The 19,466-nt window shown below is 51.1% G+C and overlaps 1 protein-coding gene across 6 annotated transcripts in view; it reads left to right on the plus strand.

Annotated features, from left to right (window-relative positions):
* SSBP3 (single stranded DNA binding protein 3) overlaps positions 1-19,466 on the plus strand; it is a 163,033-nt gene that overhangs the window by 53,591 nt on the left and 89,976 nt on the right. The window contains exon 1 of one of the 6 annotated variants that reach the window (XM_049617118.1): positions 16,509-17,166. The exons of the other annotated variants lie outside the window; for them this stretch is intronic. The gene's annotated coding sequence lies outside the window, so the exon portion shown is untranslated. Of the gene's footprint in view, positions 1-16,508; positions 17,167-19,466 lie in introns of those variants that run through there. 6 annotated transcript variants of the gene reach the window in all.

The raw sequence follows: 19,466 nt of genomic DNA on the forward strand, positions 1-19,466 counted from the left end.
GTCATATTGAAATTTTAAAGCAGTTGCTTGAGTTCTCCAATTTTGCGTTGTCTATGCATTTCTGTTAAGAGTAATAGTAGTGAGTACAGGGCCAGTCATGGTAGGTCCTTGATGGTCACAAAGATGACTGAAATGCAGCGGCTTCCTGCTGCAGGGCCTAGCCAGGTGAGACTCCAGGATAGCCGCCCACATCTTACATTTGCCTTGTTGTGTTAATGTTGCCATAATAAGACACAAAATGGATCACTTCCTTCTCTGGAGAGTGGGAGTGGGAGGTGAGGGGAAGGTAGGTGGGGGTTTGGAGATGAAGCCTCACGGGAAGTGGAGGGGGGTTTCTGACAAAGCTTCCCTCAGGATATTTTGTGGAAAAGTTTGACTCCTTTTCATGATGTCACTTGAGGAAGCCTCCGTACCTGCCAGCCCAAGAAGTTTGGATCCATTTGGCTTCTCTGGAGAATGCCACTTCCTGGAGTAACAAGTTAGTCCTTCCTAGGTGAAGTAGGACTTGAATCCATTTCCTTCAAGCTTCCCAAAGTGTCCCGTGCTAGTTCTGAACTTGTGCGTCTTGATGAGGAAACTAACGCCTTTGGTCCTTTTATGTACCTTGAGCCCCGTCTGGCCCAAAGCTGTGCAGACTGAGGGTGCTTGATACGTTTTATCTTTCATAATAAGGAGGCCTGTTAGTTTGCCCAGAGTTCCCACTGCTTCTTGGGAGTTCCTTATGGAGAATGAACTTAGAGCCGTTTGGATGGGTGGATGGGTAGGTGGCTGGCTGTCTGCTTGAGTGGGTTGAGAGTGCTGATCCAGCCTTGGGTGAGTCAGGAGTCTTTCCAGAGTGCCACGTTACGTTCGAGAACTTCTCTCCAGCTCGGGGTGCAGGCAGCAGGCGGGCCCTGAATCTCATGAGGGCCCAGCGAAGTTTCTCACCGTTCCCTTACCGTACCTGCTGGAAGTTCCTCCCTGTTAGGTTGATCTGTTGGGGAACCTTGTCTTAAATGAATATCCCACATGCCAGAGGAATATGGAACAATGAAGGAAGATTGTTTTTAAAGCTTAATTTATATTTAAATTCTCACAGCCTTACCCTTGAGATCTGTGAATTTTTAGCATTTGTGGCTTCAACAGTGCGCATGTGACAGGAGTAATTTATAACCTCCCTGAGCGTAACTTTGATTTTTGGCCTGAGAGGCGGGTTGGCCTCCTAGTCGCTGAGCGGGTGGGTGAGCCTGGCCCACAGCTCTTGGGCACTGCTGTCCAGTGCCCACCCTGTCCGGTGCCCACAGCTCTTGGGCACTGCTTATTCGTACATAATGTAATTTCATCCTTACGGTAACTGGGAATTGGGTGTAATTGCTGTAGCTTTACACCTGAGAAAACCGAAGGAATTATATGTCCTGTACGTGCTCATTTTGAAAAGTAGAAGGAAGAAAAAGCCACCCCATCATTCCACCATCAAAACGAACTTTGTGCTAACTTCTTTTGGTGGTGGTGGTGGTGGTTGGGTGGGGGTGGGGGGAGTATTTCCTTTCAGGCTCTTCTTTTTTTTTTTTTTTTTTCCCACTTAGCATTTTTGCGTTATCACGTTCTAGTCACAAAATCCTCATTACGAAAAATAACAGTTAAGAAGCTGCGTAGGCTCTGTTTCTGTTTCCGTGTAGGTATGGTTTCTGGAGGGCCTCCGTGTGGGACTTCTCTTCACAGTCCCTGGGCAGAGCTAGCCCAGGAGCGGGAGTGGTCCATTCAGCCAGCATCCCTGGCTCAGGCATTCAGACCCAAGCAGGGCCCTTTGTGTCTAAAGTAGTAGTTGATTGGAGTGCTAATGAATCAATTAGAAAATTACTTGCTGCTGAGATCCTCAGCCAAACGAGGATGTGCAGTCTTAGAAAACCATCCGAAGGCCATACGCCTATAAATCTCTCTTGGCTGTGGCCCTTGTAAATCGCGCTGCAGCCTTTCTTGGACCTGTTAATCACTTGAGAAAAACGGGACCTCTTCTGCCCTGCGAGGGCTGCCTTGCGCTTGGCCCGCTTTTCGAGCGTGTACTCTGGTCCATTCTTCAGTGGTGAGAAAGAGAAGACCAGAGTACCTAGTGACAGCATTTGTAGCTCCCTCTGAAAGAGAACCAACCATTCGGCAGCATGCCCTTGTTCTTTCTTTTAGCCCTCCCCACAGCCCAGTTGGGAGGTACTGTTATTACTGTGTGCCAGTTTCTGCGGATGGCAGAACTGGAGCTCGGGGAACAGAAACAGCGTGCCCCTCCGGTCACACAGGAACGCAGTGGTTTGGCCTTCGGATCCCCGCGTCTTCCAACTGTCCCTCTGCTGTCCTACCTTTCCACATGGGTGCCCTGAGTCCTAGATCTTAGTGGGTCTTAATAGTCCTAGGTTGGGAGTGGCAGGTAAGGCTCGGCCCTTAGAGGTTAAATGGTCAAGGCATCCAGGTCATTACCCTGGGTTTTGGGTTCGGTGAGGTGTAATCTGGGGCAGGAGAGTTGGAGTGACGGCCAACAGTCATGGCTGGAGGGACCCCGGGTGGGTGATGGACCAGCAACTTGTGTTGTGTGTTTCAGAACAGTTGCCAGGGTGCTTCAACCTGAAGTGGAAATGGGTAGAAGGGAGGGAGGTTAAAAGAAAAAAGGGACAGTGTTGTAAGTCCTGACCGAAGTGGGAGCCATCTCTTGAAAAAGACAACCGCAAAAACAATGATTGTGATATGTTTTTCTGGCCCTTCCACACCTGTTTCCTCATTGGCTACCCCAAGATGGCTACCCCATCTCCTCTGATGACACCCCCCAGCCCTCAGTGACAACTAAGGTGTCACTAATCCTTTACCCGTTTGCTCCCAGACAAGCCAGCTTGCTTCTCTGAGGCTGAAACCACAGGCGGCTCCCTGCTGGCTTCCTCTTTTAATTTGGTTTCATCTGCCGGGAGCCTGTGGCCCCTTCATTGCCTGGTGGAGGGGCGGGGGAGGGGACGGGGGGGGGGGGGGGGGGCAGGATTGTTTATAACCTCAGATTCTGTCCTTTCCTTTAGTGTGTCAGGACCATTTTGATAGCCCTGCATCCAACATTGGGTGCCTTAGGATGCCTGGCAGTTATTTTGTTCATATGACATTTGAGTGCTAACCGTGTGCCCAGCACACGTGTGCCCAGGTGCTAACCGTGTGCCCAGGTGCTGGGAGGGAATAAATAGCACAGATGATAACTGTGCCTGTCCTTTAGCGCTGACATACTATGGGATGGCATTGCTGTAGACCTTGGGTCTCAAGCTCTGATTTGGAAAATAGGACCCTAATAAATAAGAACTCTGATCTCTTCTTTCACCGTGGCTCTTTTTAATATGCCCAACACTGTGCCAGGCATTTTATATTTGTCGTCATGCTCTGTCCTCAGAAGAGCTTCATTAAGGCAGGTATTATCACTCTAAGTTTGCAAGTGAGGCCACTGAGAGCACATAGCAGGTGCTCAGTAAATCTTTTTGGCTGGATGTGTGGCATACAGCTTGCAGGCAGTGGAGCTGGGTCTCTAGCCCAGCCGAGGTTCTCAATAAGATAATGTCTCAGGCTGCTTGTCCAGAGCCGTACCTGTCACTTGAGGCCGGCTTCCTTCTGTGGATTTGCTTCAAGTGTGAGCACCAGAGCTTAGGAAGATTGTGTTACAAGGTCCTGGTGTGGTCTGTAACCAGCTAGATGTGTATCACCATCATCACTGCCCCTGCCGGAGGATTCCTTTGTTTCTGGTGGTTTCATAGAGGTGCAAGTGGGATTTAGCGGCTACTCAACTTTCCCGGCTACTGCTGTCTGTCCCCTGGCTTGCTGCTTGAGGCGCATTGGTGCTGCCATCTGAGCTGTGACTGTAGGAGGGGAGTGAGACTGGGATCCACCTGCCCTTATGCCCCAGGACTCTAGGTGATTCTGCTCCTTAAAGTTAGCAGAGGTGAGGCGACATGTGCAACCTTTAACCTCATTTGGTCTGCCTGGCCAGCATTTGGCCATCCTATGTTGACGTGGCCACACCAAGTTCTAGGTATTGAAAATCCCAAACAAATAAAGCCCAGCCCCTGGATGGGAGTGGGTTGGCTTTCTCTTTGCAGAAGCTCAAAGTGCAACAGCTGTGTGGGTAGTCAGCAATCTGGGTGTTAACCTGCTTGGCAGGCGGTTGAAGTAAAGTTCCAGGCAGGCGTCGAGTTGGTGGAGGAGGGAGTTACAAGCACGTGGCTGGCCATGGCAGGCAGGGCAGATGAGGTCTACTTTCTTTGCCTCTTGTTTGTGCCCTGGACCTTCGGGATCCTTTGTGAACTTTCTCCTTTTCTCTACCTCTCTCGGCCAACTCTCTTAATTTCCAGCCACCTTCCACCTGCTTCCCTACATCTCTGTATTTCCCAACACCTTGTGCATTGCCTCAGACTCTACTTGGCTGTGCTCAGTTGGCAGGCCAAGGGGTACAGTCCACCACCCAGTAAAGATGACCTTGTGTCACTGTGACCCAGCTGGGGATGGGGACTCTGACCTGTGCCAGAAGATGGTAGAAAGTCAAGAGTGCTTGCACGGATGTCAAGGTGGGTCACGCGACACTGCATGGGCAATGGTGCAGAGAAGGAGGAATGGGGTGGGTGAGAGTGTAGCTGGTGATTGGAGGGTTGGAAAGATTCAGGATGGATTCGTTTCCCGGACTGCAGTAATAGACTACCACAAACGGGTTGCCTTTAAACAACAGAAATTTATTATTTCTCAGTTCTGGAGACTTGAAGTTTGAAATCAAGGTGTCGGCAGGGCCATGTTCCCCCTGAAGGCCCCAGAAGAGGATCTGTTCTGTCTGTGCCTTTCTCTTACCTTCTGGCATTGCTGGCAGCCCTTGGCATTCCTTGGCTTGAATGAGGCTCTGCCTCTGTCGTCACGTGGCAGTCTCCCTGTGTGTCCTTTGTGCTGAAATTGCTCTTATTTTACGACACCAGTCGTAGGTTAGGTCCCACCTGAATCCACCATGACCTCATCTTACCTTTATTGCATCTTCAAAAGATCTGTTTCCAAATAAGGTCACATTTACAGGTACTGGAGTTAGGACTTGTAGAGTGACACCGTTCAACCCACAACACAGGGTGACGGTGCTGACCCTAAATGCAGAGTGTGTTCAACTTCTTGTTTTAAGGGGCCTCAAAGACCCTAATCAATTCTGTAATTTCAGTCAGGTACATTTATGTTAGGAATCTTGTGTGTGCTGTGTTCTGGGCTTGCCCCCCCCCCCCCCCCCCCTCCCCCCCCCCCCACAGGCGTGAGACACTGCCTGGCCTTTATAGTGAGAAGCTTCTGTGGAGACCAGGGTTTTTAAAAGAAACTTGGAGGAAAGGTACTTGCAAGTACTTCAGTGATGACCTTAGAAATACAGACGGGCTTTTTCTTCCTGCCCTATTAATTTTGAGGCCACCTGGATCGAGCCAGGATTTACTCTCCCTGCCCTCTGGATGAAGGTGATGGGGAAGGTGGTTGGGAACCTCTGGATATGGAGGTTCTTTAAGTGCCTTAGTTTCTTCCTTGCAAGTGAGAAATGTGCTTCTTGGTGTCTGTTCCAGATGGGCTTGGTAGCTAGGAGCTGTGTTATTGGAAGGGCAAACACTGTAATGTCATTAGAGATTTTTTTTTAAAAATAGGGGCTTCTGTATTTTGTTGTGAATAAACATGAAGCCAGGTGGATAGTGTCTAATGGATTGGGCCAGCCCCTTTTCATCCTTCCCAGAAGTTTCCTGTAGGAGCAGAGAGACCTGAGATCAGTCTGCTCGCCACGCATGAGAATTCTTCCCACGACTTTACAGTCTCCCTGTCTGAGAAGGATTTCCACACAGATGACAAGAGTGGAGCAAAAAGCATTTGTAGCTATTGTGTTGGTGAAAACCAATGTAATGTAAATAGGAAGTCAGGATTATATGTATCCTCAAAATGCTGCGACTGAAAACCACACACGCCAGATGAAATTTACAACCACGCGCCTGTAGGCTTCAGAGCGCTGTCTGCAGGCGGCAAGGGCTTACGCAGCGGGCGGACTTTGTTCTCTCTGCCATCCCTCCTCTCTGTCGCCTCCCTACCCCCCCCCCCCCCCCCAAAAAAAAAGAAAAGAAAATTAATTAGGCATTTCCTGCAATGATTTCACCTCTTACAAGGCCTTCACTCCTCTGAAGATACAGAACATGTTGAGTCCAGAAGATTCACCACCCTTTCTGTCAGTCGTTACAGAGAGGACAGTGGTACATCCCTAATGTGCTGCCGTCTCCCTTCTTGCCCTCTGGTTTTCTCAGAGCCTTTGGGAACGCAGACCACCTGCCTTGGTTTGCCAAGTCGCACGTCCTCTTAGATTCTAGAACCCGTGTGGTGTGTGGTTTCCCTTCCAGGAGGCTTGCCCACACAGTTAACTGCCTGTGGCGCTCCTTCCTCCAGCCAGAGCTCTTTGAAACTGATGTTCCCAAGAACCGATTTCTTCTTGGGGAGAGGGGAATGGGGTATGATCCTTGCTCCAAATCCTACTGGTGTCCAGAACTGCTCTGCCAGGGAGAACCTCGTGTATGTCCAGTATGGAGCACGGCTTTAACCTTCACGGGCCCACAGATCCCTGCGAGGCTGAGGAGATCGCTGTCCTATCCAAACACTGCACATTCACACGTACAAATAACTATGCGTAATAAGTCCAGGGGTTTGTAGGCCCTTTGTGTAGCCCTTCAGAGAGAGACCTGCCCCTCTGCCACTGAGTGTCCCCGGTGGCCTTGTGGTATCCATTTTGTCTCCTGTAGGGTGGGAGCAGTGATAGTTACCTGATGGTCCTGCTGTGGTGATGGTGACTTCAGTTGTTAATAGTGCACCTAAGGTTGTTCACCCACTCCTCACCATGACCCAGCGAGGGCAGCGTGCTGCCAGCTGCATTTCACAGATGAGAAAACTTAAGCTCAGACAGGTGAAATGATGAGCCCAGGGTCATGGAGTTTAGGAAGGGTCAGGATTGCAACCCAGGCAGTGTGGCTTTAGAGCCCCTGCCAAACACCTGATCTGCAGCAAAGGAATGCAGTAGGTGCTCAATAAACGGTAATAACAATATTAAAAGCCACAGGGGGGGTAGGGCACAGCTAACCTGTTGGTTGTGGGGCTTCCCCTCCCCTACAGGTCTCCACCTGTCCTAAGTATCTCCTTGTGCAGGAGCGGGGCTCCAGACCTTGCGGGTGGGTGGAGGCGAGCACAGATCCGCCACTCCTGGGAAATGTGTAAAATCCTGTTCCTGAAAACCGGCCGGGTTCTCAAAGTGTCCCGGCTGGCGTGTTTTGCTAGTCACGAAACATGATCCATACGCTGTATTTTAGGACTTCCCATCTGTCGGCAGGCAGGCATCATCGGGAGGGTTTTCACTTGAGGGAGCTCCAAGCAGCTCACCAGTGGGGGAGGGGAGGTGGGCTAGGACGGTCTGTGACAGCAGGGAGGCACAGCCTGCCTGGTTGGGGGACCTGAGAGACAAGATGGGGGGGTCCTTGGAGTGTCCTGCTCAGCAGCATCCCGCATCCCTTTCCCCATTACTTCTCTCAGTTTTTAGGTGGATTCCCACGTTTTAGTTCGGCAAAACGGAGAGAGAAGAAGGTGAAGTCGCCAGGATTTCAAGGCAGCGCTGACATTGGAACTTAGTCTTTAGACTGTTGTCCTCTCCCTTCCTTGAGTCTCTGTTTCCTGGGTCATAGCTGTGCGGGTGGTGCAGGGGCAGGGTGTGGGAGACCTGGCTTGGAAGCTGGAGGAGTGAGAGCAGGGAGGGGAGGCCTGGCGCCCCCACCCTGCCGGTGGAGGCGGAGCGCAGAGAGGGCTGAGAGGGCTGAGAGGGCTATCGATCCACCCATCTCCTCTGAGGGAGGGCCGCAGCACATTCGAGGCTTTCTTTTTAAAAATGCATTAACTTGACCGTAAGCAGGCCCCAGTTTCAAAATAAATAAATAAAAATAAGGCAAGCAAAACAAGTGGGAGTGGGAGGCAGGGAACCTTAGAAAAACTAAAAGTGTGCTTGAGGAGGGTCCTTCTTGACGGAGGTGTGCCAGCTACAGGCCAGGATGCGGGGCCTGGATTCTGAACCAACATTGTCCTGCTGTACTGTGCCCAGGTTATCTGCATTTCCCTGGCTCAGCTGTGCAGGGAAACTTTACCTAAAACCAGAGGTTTCAGAAAACCCCTCTGGGGGTGGGGGAGGGTGGAGGAGGCCTCACATGGAGTGTGGTGGTAATCCATATATGAAAACCTGCCTTGCCAGCCCCAGTTTGGGGCAGTTTTGGTCTCTTTTTTTCTCCCTCAAGCCACACTGGTTTTCTCTTTCCCCCCAAGTGCCTTTGCACAGGCCCTTCTCTGCCTAGAAGGTGTGTCCCTCCCTTGCTTTATCCGCCCCCCCCCCCCTTCTCCAGGTTAGCACCTGCCCCAAGGGCACTTCCTGATTCTCTGTGGGTCAGGCCTCCTGGTATAGACCCCCAAGGCTCTCAGTACTTCTCTTTTGTAGTTCTGACCACAAGCATAATAAAAGAATTAACTTTTACAGCATTTAGCAATTAAGCTTGGGGAAGGCGGGGACTGGTCTGTCCTGTTTGCTAAATATTCATTGTCCAGCACAGCACTCTAAAAGGAGTAGTAAATCCTTGTGGAATGGATAGAGGGTAGCTCAGGGTCTATTCTGTTTGGCCCATGGATGCATTTTGGGTGAGGGTGGAGGGAATAAACATTTGAGATCAGAATTCACTGCGAGTTCCTAATGTTTCTAGAGGCATGGGCCCACTTTGAGGTCAGGATATGGTTTCAGAGTGGAGCTCCTAACACTTGAAACAGGGAGACTTCTGCCTGCAGCCCCATAGGCCAAGGTACACAGCATCCAGATCTGGCCTGTTTGGAAGGTTGTCCCAGTGAACCCGTTTCCTTAGTGGGTGGAAAGACACGGAGCCCAGAGAACAGAAAGGACTTGGCCAAGACCACTCGGCAGAGCCTTTGAACACCTTAGTTTAATAGTTAAAACACAGTTAATCAGGTACCAAGTGCCTAGTGCGCAGGCATTGTTTCCTTTGCTCCCTGTAGTGGCTCTGTTGGGGAGGCACCACGTGTGGAAGAGGAAGTGGAGACTCCGTGAACTTGGTTGCTTGTTTCAGAACACAGCAGAGGTGGCACCAGAACTCTGGTCTTTCTGATTGCACATCCCCTTGCCTCCCAGCAAGGGGAGGGGGACTGGTGACGGCCCAGTTCTCAGATTGGCTCAGGTGCATATCCTGCCTGCTGCATAGCCAGTGGAGGCTTAGCGACTTACAGGAGCCTCCATTGCTTCCAGCCGTCTGTGCTGGGGGGACTGGTGGCTCACAGGGACCACCTTTCTCCCCCACCGGGTGTCACCTGTGTCTGTGTTCTCCCTCTCCACCTCTGCAAGAGCTGCAGAAATTTCTCTCCCCCGGGCCTCCCGGAGAGAGGGACGGAGGGTGATGAGGCAGAATTTGCACCATTCTGGGAGTAACTTTCCATCATTTGTGGCTAAAAATAAAACGTGCACTTGCTCCTCTCTGCCTGTGGGCTTTCTTTTGGGGTTTCAGTGGGAGCCGTTTGCCCCTCTGTTTCCCCCTCCTAGCTGCCCCTCAGCAGGCGTGGGGCCGCCCACAGTTTTGGGGACGGGTGGGGAGGATGGGTGAGGGGGACTTGAGGCTGCTCACCCTCCCTGAGAACAGAGCCCACAGGGCCTCTGTGAGGAAGTGCCTCTGCTTCTCTGCAGCAGCAAACAGCCGTGCTGGTGGGCTGGTGCCCCGGCATGCATGGGGACGCCAACTCCCTTTGCAAATATTACTGCAGCTGAAAAGAGACAAGCCCCTTTAGAGGGCTTTCTTTGTGCAGCCTGCTTCTTTCCGATAATCTGGAATGCACAGAGGCAGGAGAGATAAATTAATTTGTTCAATTAATTTTGTAAATATTGACTGAGCAGAAGTTTTACACCAGTCACATGTTAGGGACCCGAGGGCTAACCAAAACACAACAGGATACAGTTCCTTCCGTGAAGGTGCTTATCCTCTAGGTAGGGGGAGAAAGAGGGAAGCTTTAAGATGGACCTGGAGCAGGCAAGCCATGGGGGTCCTGCTGCGCACAGCACCCTCCCTTCCAGAATTCAGTTGCAGTGTCTGCCTGAACGGGGAGCTAAATGCCAAACCGGACATTTTGCCTTTCCCTTTTTTCAAGGCACTTTAATTCCTCTCTCCCCCAGCAACACATACGTACGTACATACGTACATACATAAAATCGAGTACTTACTATGTGCTAGGGCTGGGCACTCTGCTAAGTACCTTACTTGGCATTTATGTCCCTGGACTCATAGTGACCCTGGGAAGTGATTTTTTGCTCTCATCCTTATTTTGCAGTTGATGAAATGGAGGCCCAGAAAGGTTAATTAACTTGCCCGAGATCCCACAGCGAAAATGTTGCAAAGCTTGGATTCAGCTGTGGGCAGATTAATTCCAGAGCTCACTCTCTGCGCTGCTAGCTGTATAGACATGTCTACACTGGGCATGTGGCTGTTAAGCACCCACTATTGGCCCAGCATGAATTATCCTAAAGGCGCTTTTTCTTTAAAAAAAAAATCTCCACTATGCTTTCCATTTGATCTTTAATGTTCTTGTAGTAACCCTGTGGGAGAAGAATCGCACCCCCAATCCCCAATTCCTCTTTAAAAAAACCCAAAAAACAACAAGGTCTCTGTAGAGGGTACCATACTTTAGAGACTGGTATTAAACTCTCTAGAGCCTGTGGGAGAGTGAAAGTCTCTGGAAGCATTCTGCAAACTGTAAAGTGCCCCATGAAATGAAGGGCATGGGAGAAAAGGTGCCTCCACGCGGAAGACTCACTGGTTCCCCAGACCTTACGCATCACAATAGGGGATTTCTTGCACTGTTGTCACGGTGTGGTTTCAGGTACCTGTGAAAAATTATGGTAATTAAAATGTAATTTGGAATCCCCTGTTGGCTCACAGCAGCTGGTCCAGATGTAGGAGGCTGGGGCTGTCCGTGCTGGAACAAGCTAAGGCTTGTTAGGGGTGTCACTTTGTCCTGCCCTTTGTGTTGCTGAGGAGAAGGGTGGGGGCAAGAGATACAGCAGCTATTTTTATATCGTTCACGTCATGTTCAGCATTACTGGATGTTTGTGGTTGGGTCCCTGTTTAGCCTCAGCCGGGAAGAGAGAACTCCCTTTGCTGCCTTGGTCTGTATGGAAATTCAAGCTCATACCCCTTGGGTTTATATATTTGTCTAAAGCAGAGGGACCTAAAGTGACCGTGCAGTTCCCCTGGATAGGTCAGAGTTGTCTTATTATCAGGGCTTCGATTTTCCAGGGCTCTTCAGACGCAAGGGACCACGTCCCCCATCCACTCCCTCATCCACTCCCTTATTGTATTCAACAGATGGGTTTTCAGTTTGAGATACATGCCAGATCTTTCCCCAGGTACTTGCAAAGTGACGTTGACCCTTGAACAGCGCAGGGGTTAAAGGCGCTGGGCAGCCCCCACCCAGTGGAAAATCCATGTGTAACTTTTGACTCCCCCCAAACTTAACTACTCATAGCTTACTGTTGACTGGAAGCCTAGGGTAGCATAAACAGTTGATTAATGCGTGTTTTGTATGTTACGTGTATTATATACTGTACTTTATAATAAAGTGAGCTAAGAAAAGGAAATGTTACTAAGAAAAACCATGAGGAAGAGAAAATATATTTATGGTACTGTGCTGTAAGAAATCTGTGTAATAAGTGGACCTGTGCAGTTCAAACCCGTGCTGTTGAAGGGTCAGCTGTATTACCCCTCAAGGATTTCATGGTCTAGTTGGGGAAATGGAAAGGAAACCCTGAATTTGGCCTGTGCAAGCCACACATATATGTTGGGCTTTATTGTAGGTACTGCACTGTCTTAGAAGGGGCCCAGGTGTGGGAACATGGAAGAGGGGCACTGGGATCAGGGGATGTTGGAGGCAGCTTCCTGGAGGATGCATTTGAGTTGTAGGAGTTGACTTAATGAATCGGGGGACAAGAGGTTCCAAGTATGTATTTTGGTTTTATTTGCCACAGGGCTTCATTTGTATACATACGTGATATTATGAGTAGTTATAGTCGTTGTATCTTATTTTATTACCCAGTTGAGGTCCTGGGATTTTATTTTTATACCCAAAGGGCGCGCAGTCTTTGAAAAGTTTGAGAAAAAAATGCCGTGTGTCAGCCAAGCCCTTGTTGCTTCAGAGGTCAGAGATGGGAGGTCAGCCACACAAAGCCTGCCCTTGAAGTCTCTGCCTCTCCGGGCCTCTTGGCACTTCCGGCACCTCTTCCTGCTAAAAGGGCAGACCAGAGTGGGTTATTGCATAGAAGGGGTTAAAACAAATGGTTCCCCAAAGCCTGCGCCCTGGCCTGGCATGTGCACCGAGCCCGAGTGTGTGTCATGGGACCGGGCATCTGGTCTACCTGTGTATCCTGCTGATTGAGGCATTTGGCCTGGGGGTGACAAGGCTGCTGGTGATCCCTCCGTGAAGACCGACTGTGGGATCTGTTGGAGAATGGAAGTATACAGAGCAGAGCACTTAGCTGGAGGCAGTCCGGCATGTTCGGGCTACTTCAGAGCAGGGGCTCACATCTAGACCTTGCAAGAGTACTGGTTCCTTGTCCTTTCCGCTTCCACTGTTTATATGCGTTCAAGTATGTGACGTAGTTTCTGCCAACCGAGCATCCAGCAGAGCCTCTCTCTACCACCACGCCCTGGGAGGGGTGATGAGGAGGCCAGTGAATACAGTACAGTCCTGCCCCTGGGGTAGCTGACAGTTCTGCGTGGTCCTCCTGCAGATGGCCAAGGGGCCTGACACGACATGTGCCTTCTGGGGACCCTCTGCAGATAGCTGGAGTGTCTCGGAGTGTCCCCACCATCCTTGCGAACCACATGCTGACACTGCAGCATGCCAGCCCTGTCCTTGGTGTGGGATTATTTGCAGTTAGTATTCCAAATGTCAAGTTCCCCTTGACTTGATCTGAGCAGACGAAACAAAATGGCAGACAGATTAGAAGGGGCTTGAGAAGCCTTTTCGGATTTGAAAACCTTCCTTTGTTGACTTTGAGAAGCTGCTGAACCAGGCCAGTCTGCAGAGGCAGGGACATCTGCCAGGTGCCCATGGGCTCTCTGGGCTTGGGAGGCTCTGGCTGGTGCTGGCTTTTTTCCTCCAGGTGCCTGGCAGCTGGGGTGCCCACTGAGCTTGGGCAGGAGTTGAATCCAGTTCCTTCTTGTTAGTGCCCCCAGAGCAGGAGGGGAGGTGAGGAGCTGGGGCCTCTGAGGGCTTTAGGGCAGGTTTGGGTGGGTCCCCGAAGACAGGGGGCCATGTCAGGCAATATCTGTTTAATCTAGACTTGTATTTGCCTGCCTGCTGCGAAGACCCAGTAGGTAAAAGGGAACTCGATGGCTTACTGTATTGCAGTTCCTCTGAATGTCTGGGGAAAGGTTTAAATAGTGCTCACCAAAGACACGGACGTTCCTGGCTAGAACCTGGGTATCATTGCTAGAAGAACCTTAGGGATGGTCCCCTGCATTCCCTCCCTTCTGCAGTTGTGGTAGCTGAAGCTCAGAAAGGTTAAGCAATCTGCACAAAGCCACACAGGAAGCAGTGGAGCTGGAATTTGAGTAGTCTGTCCGGCTCTAGTGCTCGTACTTGTCCCATGATGTCACATTGGCTCTTGCTCCCAGTCCTCCCTTCTCTGAGACTCATTTGTCCTGCCCTTCCCCCAACTGCTTCCTTTTCCTGCCTGCATTCCCCAGGAATCCCTCTGCGGGTGCTGCTTCATCCAGCTTGGGAGAAGTACGAAGAACTGGAGGGCTGAGTGAGAACCCAGCCCCCAGCCGCTTCCCTACCACTTTGCAGGGTACAGAGTGCTTGTCCTACAGGATTGTGCATGTATTCTTGTCTCCTGAGGACAGGCCGAGATGAGTTTCCCTCCTCGTTGGGCCATTCAGGGTACCAGAAAGGGTTTGTGGAATTGCTATGTCTGACCTCAGGGGAGATAGACTTTAAATGGCGTGAGACTCTGCAGACTGTGGCCGGACACCTGATCTTAAACCCTATCCTTAAATCTGCCTCGGTGCCCTGCAGCCACTGCAGGACAGATTGCATAAAGTTTCTCTTGCCCTAAAGGCTTTTGACAATGGCCCGCAGTCTCTGGACCCAGAGACTGAGAGGTAGTTTTCGCTTTTCTCTCCTTTTCTTTGCACACTTAACGCACAAATGCCTTTTGTCCCCAGGAAATGCAGCTTTCTCAATCCCCATCCTGGAAATATCAGCGGAATGTAATAAATCTGATTTGTGTTTATGTTGAAGAAATGAAACACATTTCTGGGGAGGAATGCGGTGGAGGCCTTGAGAAGGGGCTGTGTGAAAGCGTGGTACTCCCCCTCCTTCCTGATAGGACTCTGGTAATAAGAGCTGTCTCCTGTGTTCTGCTGTTGGGCAAACAGAAGGCAGAGCTGGCCAGGGCCCCTCACAGCTGCGGCTGTCACCTTCTCAGTTCCGAGAGTCCGGCTTCTCTGGACCCTGTACTTTCTCGGGGATTGCAGTTCTTCTGGGGACAGCGCCCCCGTGCTGGTTGAGTCAGAGCTGATTAGCGAATCCTCCCCGCTCCCATTCCAGGTTGAAAACAACAGGATGAAATTTAATAGGCATAAATGTAAAGTCCTGTATGTGGGTTCAAAAAAAAAAAAAAATCAACTTCACAGGCACAGGACAGGGAAGCTTCGTGTGAACAAGCGAGCGAGAAAGTGACCCTCGGCTGTACCTGACAGTTGGTTCTGCGGGCCAGCGGTTGGCCGTCGATGAAAGAGAGTAACACAGGCTCGCTGAACAAGGATCACGTCCAAAAGGAGGATGATGTTGTTGTTGTTAATGATTTGTAATAGTAGCTAGTGCTTCACATGCATTATCATTGCACCCTTAAAGTCATCCTTTGAGGTAGGGCAGAGGATCCCCTGTTTTTGGAAGAGGAAACCCAGGCTTGGGAGATTAAGTTACTTGCCCAGCATCACACTGCAAGGAGGTGGAACCCAGAGCCTGTGCTACCTGGAGCGAACTAGAGGGTCAGCAGATGGCAGAGATTCTGAATGAAGAAATGCCGAAGGAGGGGCGCCTCGGTGGCTTAGTCGGTTGTGTGTCAGACTTCGGCTCAGGTCATGATCTCACGATTCGTGAGTTCAAGCCTCGCATCTGTGCTGACAGCACAGAGCCCGCTTTGGATCCTCTGTCTCTCTCCCTCTCTGCCCCGCACCCACTTCTTCTCTCCCCACCCCCCCCAAAAGTAAAGGGGGACAAAAGACAAATATGTTATATATATTATATATATGTTTTATATATTACATATGTTATATATTACATATATATATGTTATACATACATATATATATATATATGTAATATATATATATGTTATATACATATGAGAAAGAAATACCAAAGGAAATACTAGCGGTTAGCTTGAAGGCAGTTTTAATGATGCCTGACTTTTGTTCGATCCCCACTGTGTGCCAGGCACCGCGCTAAAGAATTTATACGTATCAACTCCATTACTGCTCTGTTTTATAGATCAGGAAACTGAGGCACAGAGAGGTTAAGTAAGTTGCCCAAAATGACGTAGCTTGTGAGTGGCAAATACAGAATTCAAACCCCGATGATCTGGCTTGGAGGTGTTGCTGTCTAGGCCTCGCAGCCTTGGAGAGAACCAGACTGGCCAGCGTGGGGGCGGTGGGTGGGGAAGGAGCCGGCTGTGCTCTTTGTTCTTTGAGGCAGCCTGTCTGCAGGACGCCCTTGTGTTTGGATCCAGGGCAGAACCACAGCCTGCGGGTGGATGTATAAATAGGCGAGGCTTCTGCTCTCCTGAATCTGGACACCAGGTGGTCACGGAATAGGCCCCTTGAGGGAGGTAGTGAGCTCCCCACTGCCGGGTGACTGCCCACCCATCAGGGATGCCCAAAGAGGCGGGAGGGCTGAGGGGACCACCTGTGCGGGCCACGAGAGTTCCCCGGGGCCCCTCCGTGTAGCTGGCTGGCTCCCAGTCCTTTGTTGAGGACAAGCCCAGCTTTCCTGGCACATCCCCCACCCCCAGGCAGTGGCATGTCCCCGTGGACCACTAGAGGGGAAGTGACCGGGTGTCCGCCGGGTCCAGCCTGCCCTATTAGGAAGCCCGGGCTGTCAAGCCGGGCAGAACTGCTGACGGAGGCACTGGGAACAATGCTGCGTGGGAGGAGGCGTGTGCGTGTGTTTGCTCGCCTCCTGACCCGAGTGCCAGCAGTGACACATTTTATTTGTCCCCTCTGGTTCCCTGTGGGCATTCAGCCTGACTCCCTGATACATCTGACTCCCACTTGGGCCCCCTGTCCTGCTGTAGCTTTGGCTATAGGGCAGGGGAGCCGGTCAGCAGGCTCTGGTCCCTCCTGATGCCAGGGCTTACCTGGCTTCCTCAGAGTTCTTACCAAGGAACCCCGGGAGCCCGTCACCTCCTTGTCTCAGGCACGGAGAGGCGAAGTGACTTATTGGAGGCCATGTAACCAGCACGTACGGCAGAAGGCACAGTCAGGCCCTGGAAACTGGAAATGGGGGTGAAGGGGCCTTCGAGATCATCTTGTCCAGCCCTTTCATCTTACGAATGAGGAAACAGGGCCCACAGCAGCACCTTGACCTGGCCGAGGCACGGCTGGTTGTCAGTGGCAGAGCCGGGACTAGAACCCAGGTCTCCTGGCTCCAAATTCTCGGTCCTCTCCCTTCTGCAGCCCCCTCCTCCACTTTGGGTTTCCTCACATCTCAGTTCTGCTGCTGCTTCCCCTGCAGGGCTGACTGATGCAGTGGTTGTGGCTCCCACCCAGGCTTCCCTTCCCATACTGCCGCTGTCGCCTTCCTTGGCCGCCAGTGTCTGATTATCCCCGTTGTCACTTCCTTTGCCTCCCAGGACTGGTAGCAGCAGCTGGTTTACAAGAACTTAGCTGAGTGGAAGGAGCGCGGGCTTAGCTAGGCAGCTTTGGGATCCAGTCACAGCTCTTCTTCCACTTGTGAGATGTGTGACCTTGGGCAAGTTGCTTAACCTTTCTGAGCCCTGGTTTCTCATCTGGGAGATAAGATGATTTGGACCTTCCAGCCCTGCAGGTCTGTGAAAAATGATTTTCAAGAGAGTGAGTGAGACCCACGTGGACCTGTGGTTGGAGGCTCTTGGGAAGGGCAAGGTGGCGTGGGCTGGTGGGAAAGGCCTGTGTTGGGGGGTATAGGGCATGCATGTGTTTAGAGTTCTGGCTTCATCAGAGGTCTGGTGCCCTGGTTGGGTGCTGGTGGGCACTTGGGGCAAGGGACCCCACCGTCCTTGGCCCCTTCTCTGCCAGTTCTTCCTCTTTCTTTGCACCCATGCTGTGGGTGACACTGCTTGTCCTTTGTGGCGGCTGCCCAGGGTAGAGAGGTTCCTGGTGGAGGGTTGGCCAGCTGATTGGCATGGCCTTGGGGCAGGCATGACAGCCAGGCACAGGTAGGAGCCAGATCTTGTGACCTCTCCCCTGCATTGGATGCCACCGGATTTTGTCGTGGGAGGAATGCCAACCCTCTTATTAGGCCCGAGGGACCCTCTACTCCATGTGAGACCACATGTGTGAGATGGAGGGAGGGGAGTTAGAGTTAAACCAGGAGCCCCTGGCCTCTTGTGACTGCTCAGTCCTATAGTCCTGTCAGCTGTTTACACGATTTTCGTTTTTCGGCTTTTGCCTTGGCTGTGAAATTGCACTGTTTTCTGAACTAATCCTGTTTCGTGTAACCCAAATCCAAGTATCTGGATGTGAAGGGCAAGCTTTTTTTCCCCTCTTCCTTAACAAAGGCTGTCCTAGGCGGTAGCATCTGGAAATGATTCAGCATCTGGTCTAAGTATTGTGTACATGCATGGACACACTTCCATGGTATAATGTGCCTTCACCCAGATAATATGCCTTTGTCTGTCCAGCCAGGCACATACCTGTGCTTCTTTCTATATAGGCGACTTTACGTACGGAGGTCATCGTATTGGGACGTATGCTGAGGTGCGAACACACGTATAAAGGTTTATTTCTACTTATAATGAGGAAATATTCAAAGGCTTGATGTATAGAAAGGCATTTGCACTGATGGATGTTGATGTATTTTTCTTTGCAAAGTTTAATAAACCATTTAACAGTGCCTTCAGTGACTGTAATTAGCTGATTCTTCATTGTTCCCAAGCTCTGCCTTAGCAGGCATCCCAGGACCCCGTCCCCACTGCTAGTATGGCAATTCCCCACACAGAGTTGGGTGCTCTGGAGAGGCGGCACAGTTCAAGGTGAGGTGCGTTGGCCCTCTGTTAACGGTGTGCCTTTGCCCTCTCGTATTGCTATGGATGGGAGCCTGTCCTGGGGGATTTCTGAGCTGGTTGTGTCCTTCACATTTAGGCTTGGGGGGAGGAATGCTTTGATGGCACAAGGTTGGGGCCTTGGGTTGTGTTGACATCTGATCTGTGTCAGCAGATAGAACTTGTATCCTCACCATGGGCGTGATGGGCAGAGGGCATTGAGTACCTCTGTTCACTCTAGTGGACGATGACCAGGGAGAGGTGAGATGACCTGTAATGGTGGAGAGGATGTTCCTTGGGAAAAAGGAAGGGGGTCAGTCTTGCTCTCCCTCTTCACCTCAAGAGACTGCTTGTAGGCTGATGGCTGGTAACATCTTAGACTCAATTCTGGGAAGAATTGGGTAACCACCAGGGTGAATGACACAGGGACAGATGGGTGGTCTCGGAGGAGGCACGTGGAGAGCTGTGCTGGATGACCCCCGCGCGGCAGGGGCGGGGGGGGGGTGCATTATTAACTCCCCTTTGAACTGCAGGGGAAGGTGGGGCTGTAAGGTAAGGTGGGGTTGGTAAACTCTCCCTCGCAGTCACCACCAATCCTCACTCGCCTGGCACCATTGCTTGGGGCAGCCCTCCCTCTGTGGTGGCCACAGTTTATTGATTGTTGTTCTTTTCCGTTGACAGTGGAGTTTGGCCGAGGTCTCCCTCTGGCTCAGGTGTGATGGAGATCCCACCAATGACAACCCTTGAGAGCAGTTTCCTGTAGGTCGTCACGTCTGCCCTCTTTACTTTGGGGGCTGCCTGCAGCGAGGGATTGATGCAGGTCTCTTTTCTCCTTTGGTTCAGAGTTCTGGTATGTGTGCATTAGGGACCATATGATATCTGAACTGGGATACTTTTATAACCAAGCCATGCTGTGTATGCATCAGTGTGCTGGCAGCGGGTGTAAACCCGGTCGTTTGGGAAGTTCCTTAGTGTACGTTGAAGGCTCTCCCCTAGCTTATGCGACATTTGACCAAAATCCACCCAAAAAGTAATGCAGGCGTCCTCTCCCTTGCCTGCCCAGCCCTACAGCCTCATGTGAACGGTGGGGTGAGGAGGACAGCCA

This window comes from Panthera uncia, assembly GCF_023721935.1.
Source record: "Panthera uncia isolate 11264 chromosome C1 unlocalized genomic scaffold, Puncia_PCG_1.0 HiC_scaffold_4, whole genome shotgun sequence".
In the NCBI taxonomy this organism is placed as follows: Eukaryota; Metazoa; Chordata; class Mammalia; order Carnivora; family Felidae; genus Panthera; species Panthera uncia.